Here is a 10,227-nt window from a genome sequence, read left to right as displayed (position 1 = left end):
TAATTTTGTCCTTATATCGTCCCGAATTAGGCTTACCGATGATCCAGGATCAATAAAGGCGAAAGTGTGAACCTTATTATTCTTGTTTTCTAAAGTAACTGGAATAATTTGGTATAAAATTGAATCTTTTGCCTTCGTATGAAGATTAACTCGGTCCATATTCATGGCGTCATTATTCAAGTTCTTGTGTAGTAATGAATGATGTCTTTTTTGACATTCATTCGTGCCACATTTTTTGAACAATTTACATTCACTTGCTTTATGATTGTTATACGTACAACAAGCGTAACATAATCCGTGTTTGTTCACCAAGGTGTATCTCTGATGAATGTCCATCCCCTTAAATTTGGAACAATCAACTGTTCTATGTTTGTCTTTACATACAAAACATAGAACAGCTCTTTTAACCCGCGAAATTTCGCTATTATTTGTTTTCTTTTCATGAACGAGTATTCGTTCATTACGTATTGGCTTCTCACTTTTTTCAGAGAGTAGCATTGTCGCCAATCTTTCATGGGGTTTCAACCAATCGTTGAAATCTTTTAAATTAGGGATGAAAATATTATCATCACTTAAATCTTTTATATCAGCAATGTATTTCAACCATTGTTGATGTAGATTACTTGGCAACTTGGCCACTAAATCACGAATTAATCTTGGATCGTTCAAATATTCTTCGTGTTTTATTACAATCATATTATTAACCAATCGGTCAATAGACGTTATAAAGTCTATGACAGTTTGAGGTAATTCAAACTTCGGATTCCTTTGAGTAAGGACATCACTTAGTAGATTGGAATAGATAATTTCTGGACTTCCGAATCGCAGATTTAATTTTTTCATTATCAGCTCTGCATTGCCTTTATCAATGAGCAAGGTACTCACTAATTTTAAGGCGTCTCCTTTCAGATATTTTTGGAGACGATTCAAATTTTCTAATTGAGAGAAACCACCTTCTTTTGTGGTTTCTTCGAATGTGGCTTTAAAACGAGGCCATACCTTGTATGAGCCATCGAAATACGGCAGCTCCATCAAGGATTGCCTTTTGAGAATACTCAAGACATTATTCTCTTGTGGTTCAATTTTCATTTCTTTAATTGAATCCACCAAATTTTTCATTGAATCCCTTTGGATTCTCAACATTTCTTCAAACCCTGAATGGGGAGAAGAGTCTCTTTTTTTTAAGCTAAGAATTTCTGATTCGATGGTTTTGCATTTAATACATAACCATCGTTCAGATTTTCCCGGTCTTCTAAATAGTTTAGCACATGACAAATGAAACCAACGGTCACATTCGTCACATGCCACTAAATCTTCTTTATTGTCGGGTTCATTGCACAATCTGCAATGCCCGTTCTTATTGACTACAAATGGATGCGTCATTTTAGTAGAGCAGTTACCTTACGAAGGTTAATCTCTACTTTTTCAATATTATTACAAAAAGGAAAAACTGATATTTTTTTTTTCTAGCTTTCGAATTGAGATTCGAACGAAACCTGGCTTCCTAGCTTAGATACTTTAATGTAAACACATACCTCTACTTAATTTATCACCCGCCGTTTTTGTCGGTCGAATATCTCCAGCCGTTTGCCGGTTGAATTCTCCAGCCGTATCTCGGTTGAATATCCTTCACCAGCCGTTTGCCGGTTGAATTTTATTCACTACCCGCTGCCGATCCTATTTTTCGCAGGCCGTTTGCTGGTTGAATTCACCAGCCGTTTGCCGGTTGAATATCCTTCACCAGCTGTTTGCGGGTTGAATTTTCTTCACTATCCGCTGCCGACCCTATTTTTCGCCAGCCGTTTGCTGGTTGAATTCACCAGCCGTTTGCCGGTTGAATATCCTTCACCAGCTGTTTGCTGGTTGAATTTCACTCTTGCAACTACGAACTTTCGCGTAAAGAGCACATCAAACACTTGTCACCGCATTGGAAGTATACTTTCCAGGATTGCCGAATCACGTCGGAATTTTCACTCTTGCAACTACGAACATTCGCGTAAAGAGCACATCAAACACTTGTCACCGCATTGGAAGTATACTTTCCAGGATTGCCGAATCACGTCGGAATTTTCACTCTTGCAACTACGAACTTTCGCGTAAAGAGCACATCAAACACTTGTCACCGCATTGGAAGTAAATTTATATACTTTCCAGGATTGCCGAATCACGTCGGAATTTTCACTCTTGCAACTACGAACTTTCGCGTAAAGAGCACATCAAAACATTCGTCACCGCATTGAAAGTATACTTTCCAGGATTGCCGAATCACGTCGGGGTCACCATTTAAATTTTCCAACTACTGAAAATTTCTTCCTACACGAAGTAGGGATTTTTTTTAAATTTTTTTTTAACTCTCGTTTTCCCTTGTGGAAAACGAGCTCCTTCCAAACGAAGGGATTTCTTTCTTCTCGTCAAAAGAAACACGAGTTGTTTCCTAACTAAAAACAGACTACTTTATTATTTCCATCTTACATCTATATGTACACTTTTCTTATTCTATTACTACACTTCAAACCTCAAAAGGGACAGACAAATATGCTAATTTCACCTGCTGATTTACCTTTATCTTTGCGCGTCTCAATAGAGACCAATTGATATGGGTTTTCCCATTCAGAGGAGATGCAAAAGAAATAATATATTTATTTCCTGTCTATACTGTGCGCCGATTTTGTCTAGACGCTACATCCTAACAAAACATTATACAAATTTTATAACTCAGCCTATTATTCTAGGATCGGCCTGATTTTACGATTCTACTTACGGCCGTCTCGTCAGAAGAAATCTTCCATAAATATTAAAATTAATTCGAGCGTCCGCGACAGCAGTCAAACATCAACTAGGCAAAGAAATATTGTGCAGCCTATATTTATAGATTTCTCTTCATACTACGCAGAACGATGTGGTGTTTTTTATGCATGACGCAAAGCCTCCTATGCCGAACAAGAAGTTGACGTCATTTTGTAAAGCAGGGATTGGTGGATGAAAACATAGGTCGATTCCAACCATTTTTTCAATAGTATGCTATTGAAATACTGAAACGACGTCGTCATACATGTTTAAGTTAAAAGTTTCCGAATCGATTGGTTGTTAAATTATAACAATCCATCAACAAATGACCGAGTTATTAACGTTCAAAATTATGACACAAAAAGGTTACGCGGCTATTTTTGAAACTTTTAATTGACACCCGGCCCCGTATAGTGAAGAGTAAGGCATTTTTAATGCCAAAAAAACTTACCGAATACCGCTATACTATGCTGGAATGGAATTGATTTATAAGCATTTGCACACCAAGCGAAACTCTCCAATCGCTTTTGACTCAGAGTCGTTTGAGGTACCAGAAAGGAATCATAGACTGTTACGCCCTTTGCTGAAAAATCCTCGTTCTAAGTTTGAAGACAGTTGCGGTCATTTGTGACTGTAAAGGTGAAAAAATCTACAAATAAAAAGAGATGTGAGTAGTGAACTAATTCAAAAATATCTTATTCCTATAAAGAATTGAATCTCTATTAGAACATTATTTGAATTTCTAGCAGATCCTTTCTCCACCAGGGATTCACTCGCTTACAATGGATAAAATGGGTCAGACTCGAAATATCACAATTATCGAACAAATATTGGTAAGCAAAATAGAGAAACTCAGTATAAATTTTCCAAACGAAAATTTATTCCTTCACGAAGTAGGGATTTTTCTTTTCTTATAACTCTCGTTTTCCCTCGAAGGGATTTTTTTTTATCGTAAACAAAGACACGCGAGTTTTTTTAATTCAATATTATAATATAATTTTAAGGCACACTGCTTAAGCTCTAAGATGCCAAGATGTAATGTAGCGGATTCTCGAGAATTCAGCTTTCAGCTGGCGATCGGCAGTGGCCGGTGAATTGAATATTGCATGAGGGTCTTCCATATGGCGTTGGTGAATATCCATGTTGGCCGCATCCTTCGGTCTGATTGAGTCCGCGGGAAACACCCCCAGGCTACGAAGTCCCGGCGGGTGGCCCGCATGGTGGTCATCGACTGGAGCGGTCTGCCGTGGGCGGTGATGATGATATTGCCGAAGAGAATGAAAGAGAAGTAAATATTGTGGAAAACGTGGTAAAAAGGGGATGTGGGAACAATATGTCTGAAACGACAAAGATCTTATTAGTTGCCATCGAGATGGTGAAGAGACAGAGAACGGGGAACGAAAAAGTTAGTGATAAAAAAAGATCTTGTTAGTTCCAATGAAGATGGTGGACAGGGACGGGGATCCAGAGAATCGGGCGGATGTTAGTGTCGAACCTGTGGGTGGAGATTATACTTTCTGAGCGAGGAATAACACATTACACTTGTATATCAATGTGTTTAAGGTACTGGTATATGAGAAGCATGTATGAACTATCCCGACTCGACAACACATCGCGAACCGGAACCTCAGGCGGTCTACCTCGGGCCCTGAGGGATTCCAGTAGCTTCGACCTGGCGTCACGATACTCCGTACACGTCCACACGACATGCTCGATGTCCTGATAACCGTCGCCACAGGTGCAGAGACCGCTCTCCGTGAGCCCAACACGCCTGAGATGGGCGTTGAAGGTGTAATGATTTGACATGAGCCGCGACATAACACGAATGAAATCGCGACTCACGTTCATCCCCCTGAACCAAGGTTTCGTCGATACCCTAGGGATAATGGATTGTAGCCATCGTCTCAGTTCGATCCAAGAAGTTTGCCAATTTTCGGGAGTTCTTCGACGAGAAATACTGAAAAATTTATTGAAGCAGACAGGTCTTCTATAAATATCACCTTCTAATGCGCCCACTTTAGCCAAAAAGACCACCTTTTCATTGCCCTGAATTGAACAATGCAAAGGGACTCAAACTAACGATATGAAATAAGCGTCCAAACAAAGCTCTCAAATGTTCCTATTTTTTCCAGAAATATGGGGGATACTTCCCTGGCTACATTGCGCGGAGATCTTCTATAGAGTTTAGACTGTCCGTGACAATGAAGTAATGGTCTTTGGGCATAGTTTCAATGATCTCGAGGGTGTACTGAATAGCAGCTAATTCTGCGACGTAAACTGAAGCCGGATCACTGAGTTTGTAAGAAGCGGCGATGTTCTGATTGAAGATGCCGAAGCCTGTGGACTTGTTGATGTTTGATCCGTCAGTGTAAAACATCTTTTCACAGTTGACTGTTCTTAATTTATTATAAAAACTACAAGGATCAGCCCCATGGGGTTGTTCGAGCCGTTGATGTGGAACAAGGCAACCAAAATTTCTAATGATCTACAATCAAAAAGTTCAATCAATCCGAACCAACACCGAACATCATTTGTCTTGATTTGCATTTGTTTTATGACCGACGAAAATACATCATTATCTCAAATATATGCAATTATATCTTTGTACATACTTGCGATTTCGATAATTAAGCCTCTGTTCGCCAAGCTTGTGTTCAAGTTTTTTATGCAAGCAGTTTTTTTTAACGTTAAGTTTCTCTACCATTCTGCGATTTTGGTTGAAGCGATAAACTATTTCTCATTATCAATCGAGCTCATCTAATATAAATTAGAAATTAATCTTAAGCACTCAAAATTTATCCAGAGGTTGTTGTCAATTTCTCATGGGGAAACGACATAACATGGAATTCCGAGCTTGCATGACACAAGATCAGAGCATACCAATTATGGGCTGAGACCAGTGTTTTTTAGGGCGTTTTAAAGGGCTATTTTCACGCTTCAAATCTGATATTCTCAGAAACGGTGACGAATATCAAAAAAACCCAACAGACAATCTCTTAGAAAATTAGTTTAGATTATTCTGTGAAAATTTCAGAATGATTGTTTGACTTTAGCGGTCGGGAAAGTTTTTTTTCTGAATGAAGAATTGCATAGCTGAAAACGGCAACTTTCAATTTGTTCATTGAATATCTCGCCTTCAAAAGCATGGATCAAAAATCTATCCTGACAATGTCTAGATAATTTAGTTTAGATGCGATCAGAGCATAAAAACATATATGTTGTCGCGATAAAAATTAAGTGAATGTTATTTTTGTAATGGTAAGTACGTTTCTATGGCGGCACCATTTTTTTCTGCTCTTGTATCCTGGGACGTAACGAAACATGAGAGAGAAAAAAAATCGGCTCATCAAGGCTGCCAAACAAGCGGTAGCTTTATTGGATTTTATGTGATGTAGTCAAAATTGTAATCGAAAATATCAAAACTTTCTTGGCCACCCGGCCACATCGTGAGTCATTTTACACATTTACGAGAGAGCATGAAGAGAAATGTAATACGCACAGCGAGTTTTTAAAGCTTCAAATCGTTTTATGGCGTTTCTCTCTTGCTGTCTAGCAGCAACCTACCTCTAGCTTGCTACGAGAAGGACTGAAACGTTAGCTTTAATTTCGCTTCTATTTATAGATTCGTGTGCTTCCAGCAGCTTCGCTTTTGCATCGATTGACCAATCAGAGCGATGCTCTCTCTTTGATACATCGCTTACTCCTTCAAAACCGTCGACTATGGCAGGGAAATCCGGTATGCTGGAAATTTTTTGCAGACAAAATAGGACACTTCTAGCTATTAATCAACATTTCAATGATATACAATTCAAAATACATGGCTATGAACATTCAAATCAATATGTTAGGGCAGGATCGTAGTTTCCAACGGATTAATAATTGGATATCACACTCGGCAACGAACGAATAACACCGCCAAACGGAAATGGTAATTATGAAATGAAACTCGTCACTACTGAGCACAAAATTGATCTATTTCAAAACGATCTGGTTAACTGAACGGTTCGAGCAGAAAAGAGAAGCTTTATTTCTCAGCTAAGCCTATTTAAAACCTACGTTGTGAATTTGGAAAGCTTTTCTAAGGAACTTAATTATAGCAAGTTGGGCTGACCACACTGTCTTACAGCTAAACTTTTCATACCCATAATATTGAGAACTGTCACAATACGTAGAAATATTTCCTATCAAATGATGAAATAATATTAATAATTGATACAAAACAGACTGAGCTGTAAGTGTTTAAAACCTGACCACATTTCTACGTGTAGTTTTTCTTGAGTTTCTGATTTGCATCCCTAATAAAGATGTGTTCCACATCAAAAATATTTGAGGGCGCACGTGATCCGGAATTCCACGAATCTCTTCTCTCATGGGAGTGTCGAAAAACACAGTAGAATCAGAAGTATCCAAGAAATGAGCACGGTTGGAAACAAACGGAGAAGGATTGATATTTTGAGCCATGAAATCAAAATACAAGGACATAAAACAGGTCTGAGAATTGAGCTCGACAAGCCTTTCGAAGTTTTCAATCACCATCGGATTCAAGATATCGCATCGGATTAGAAATCGATATGAGAGATCCCAGAATCGATTTTTCAATGGGAGAACGCCCGCGAGCACTTCGAGACTCATCGTATGAGTCGACTGTATGCAACCTAAGGCAATACGCAAACAACGATACTGAATTCTTTCCAGCTTGATGAAATGAGTGTTCGCCGCGGATCGGAAGCAAAAGCATCCGTATTCCATCACGGACAATATCGTTGTTTGGTACAACCTGATCCGGTCTTCTGGGTTGGCACCCCACCACGATCCGGTTATCGTACGAAGAAAGTTGATTCTCTGTTGGCATTTTTGTTTCAGATACCTAATGTGACATCCCCAGGTGCCTTTGGAGTCGAACCAGACCCCGAGATATTTAAATGTGAAGACCTGAGCTATGGTTTCACCCCCTAGTTGAAGCTGTAATTGTGCTGGTTCTCGCTTTCTTGAAAATACGACCAGCTCAGTTTTCTCCATAGAGAACTCGATACCCATTTGAAGAGCCCATGTCGACAAGTTGTCGAGGGTATCTTGTAATGGTCCTTGGAGATCGGCAGCTTTGGGTCCTATAATAGACACAACGCTGTCGTCGGCAAGTTGTCTTAGCGTGCAAGATGTGTTGATACATTCATCAATGTTGTTCACGTAAAAGTTGTATAAAAGGGGGCTTAAGCATGAGCCCTGAGGAAGACCCATGTAACTGAATCGTATTGTCGACAAATCACCATGCGCGAAATACATGTATTTCTCGGACAACAGATTATACAAAAAATTATTCAAAATTGGTGAAAGACCATGCTGATGCAGCTTCTCAGATAGGATATTTATAGAAACTGAGTCAAAAGCCCCCTTAATGTCTAGGAAAACTGACGCCTTTGTTCTTTACGAGCAAATGCCATTTTAATTTCTGTTGAGAGCAACGCAAGACAATCGTTCGTTCCTTTGCCCCTGCGGAAGCCGAATTGTGTATCTGAAAGTAAGCCATTAGTCTCGACCCAATTGTCTAGACGAAACAGAATCATTTTTTCGAACAATTTCCGGATACAGGAAAGCATAGCAATCGGCCGATACGAATTGTGATCGGAAGCTGGTTTTCCTGGTTTTTGAATGGTGATAACTCTTACTTGTCTCCAGTCATGTGGGACAATTTTATCCTCAAGAAGCCTGTTAAATAAATTCAATAAGCGTCTTTTAGCAGAGTCAGGCAAATTTTTCAGTTGAATTTGATTTTGTCTAACCCCGGAGCTTTATTGTTACACGACAAGAGCGCAAGTGAGAATTTTACCATCGAAAAAGGTGTTTGTTCGGCGACGCGCATGATTGTCTGTGCCGGAACAGAGTCAGGATATACTTTTTTAGCGAAATCGAATATCCAGCGGTTGGAATATTCCTGGCTTTCGTTCGTGATGTTTTTGTTGCGCATTCGTCGGGCTGTGTTCCAAAGAGTGCTCATTGATGTTTCTCTCGATAATCCGTCTACGAATCGACGCCAATAACCGCTTTTCTTCGCTTTCATCAAGCTTTTCGTTTTAGCGTTTTCTTTGTCCCACCACGAGTGCTCAGACGGATGTTAGTTTTCGCAACGGGTACTCGTTTCGTCTGAGCTTGAGTCGCGGTGTCGAGAATCAAGCCAGCCAAAAACGTGTACTCTTCCTCCGGAGGAAGTTCTTGTGTTGTTTCTAGTTTCTCAGATATCGTATTTGTGTGAGGTCATACGGAACATTGATTGTCTCCGATGGTCTTAATCTGTAGACGATTGAAATTACGATAGGCAGATGATCGCTACCGTGGGGATCGGGGATCACCTTCCACGTGCAATCCAACCGTAGCGATGTCGAGCAAAGCGATAAGTCCAGCGCACTTGATCTTGCTGGTGGTGCAGGAATCCGTGTCATTCCTCCCGTATTCAAGATTGTCATATTGAAGTTGTCGCAAATATCATAGCTGATCTGTTATCGTCATGAAGACAACCCCATCCCGTACCGTGTGAGTTAAAGTCTCCTAAAACCAACGTTGGTGCGGGAAGGAGTTCTATGATATCACTGAGCCGCCGATGCCCAACCAAGGCTCTAGGGGGAATGTAGATGGAAGCAATACAAAGGTCCTTACCTTTGATTGTAACATGACATGCGACAACTTCAATACCTGAAATCGAGGGGAGGTTAATTCGATAAAAAGAATAGCACTTTTTAATCCCCAAAAGTACTCCTCCATAGGGATCATCTCGATCCAGACGAATAATGTTAAAATCGTGGAAGTTTAAGAGTATTTCAGAAGTTAGCCAAGTTTCGCACAATGGAAATACGTCACATTTCAGATTATTTTCTAAAAATTTGAAAGGATCTATTTTTGGGATGATACTTCTACAATTCCACTGTATAACAGTGATTGTATCCGTGACCTCGGTGGGTGACTTAGCCATCGAAGGATACGATCGCTGAAAGAAGGGACCATTTTGCAGTCAACTGCTTCAAGAATGTTTTAACTGTAGGAATAAAAGCCATTATCAGGCTTTTAAGAGGTTCAGAAATATTGAAAGTAGAGATAATTCAGTCCACAATATCAGAGAATTTAACAAACCCAGTATCTGGTAAATTTTCTAACTGATCTTTAGGGACTTTCGGGGGTTTTGAAGTCCCAGGAAGTGATGGAAATTCTTGCTCGGAATTTAATTTTTCGAGCCCTGCAGCTTTTTTCTCCGGGTTTTTTCCCATCACTTCCAGTTGTTTTAATTTTTGGAAACCCACCAGAAGATACCATCGAACCCTAACTAGGGAACTTACTAGAAGATTTATTTCTTCTCTTTCTCAAGTTATGAGGGACCGCCAAAGATGTACCTTCAAGGGGATCATCAGCATCGCTCTCGTCTGCTAACAAACATGCGAAAACATTCACTGG

Source organism: Malaya genurostris, chromosome 2 (assembly GCF_030247185.1).
Source record: "Malaya genurostris strain Urasoe2022 chromosome 2, Malgen_1.1, whole genome shotgun sequence".
Classification (NCBI taxonomy): domain Eukaryota; kingdom Metazoa; phylum Arthropoda; class Insecta; order Diptera; family Culicidae; genus Malaya; species Malaya genurostris.
The sequence above is the reverse complement of the archived record's forward strand: the minus strand, read 5'-3'. Positions refer to the sequence as shown.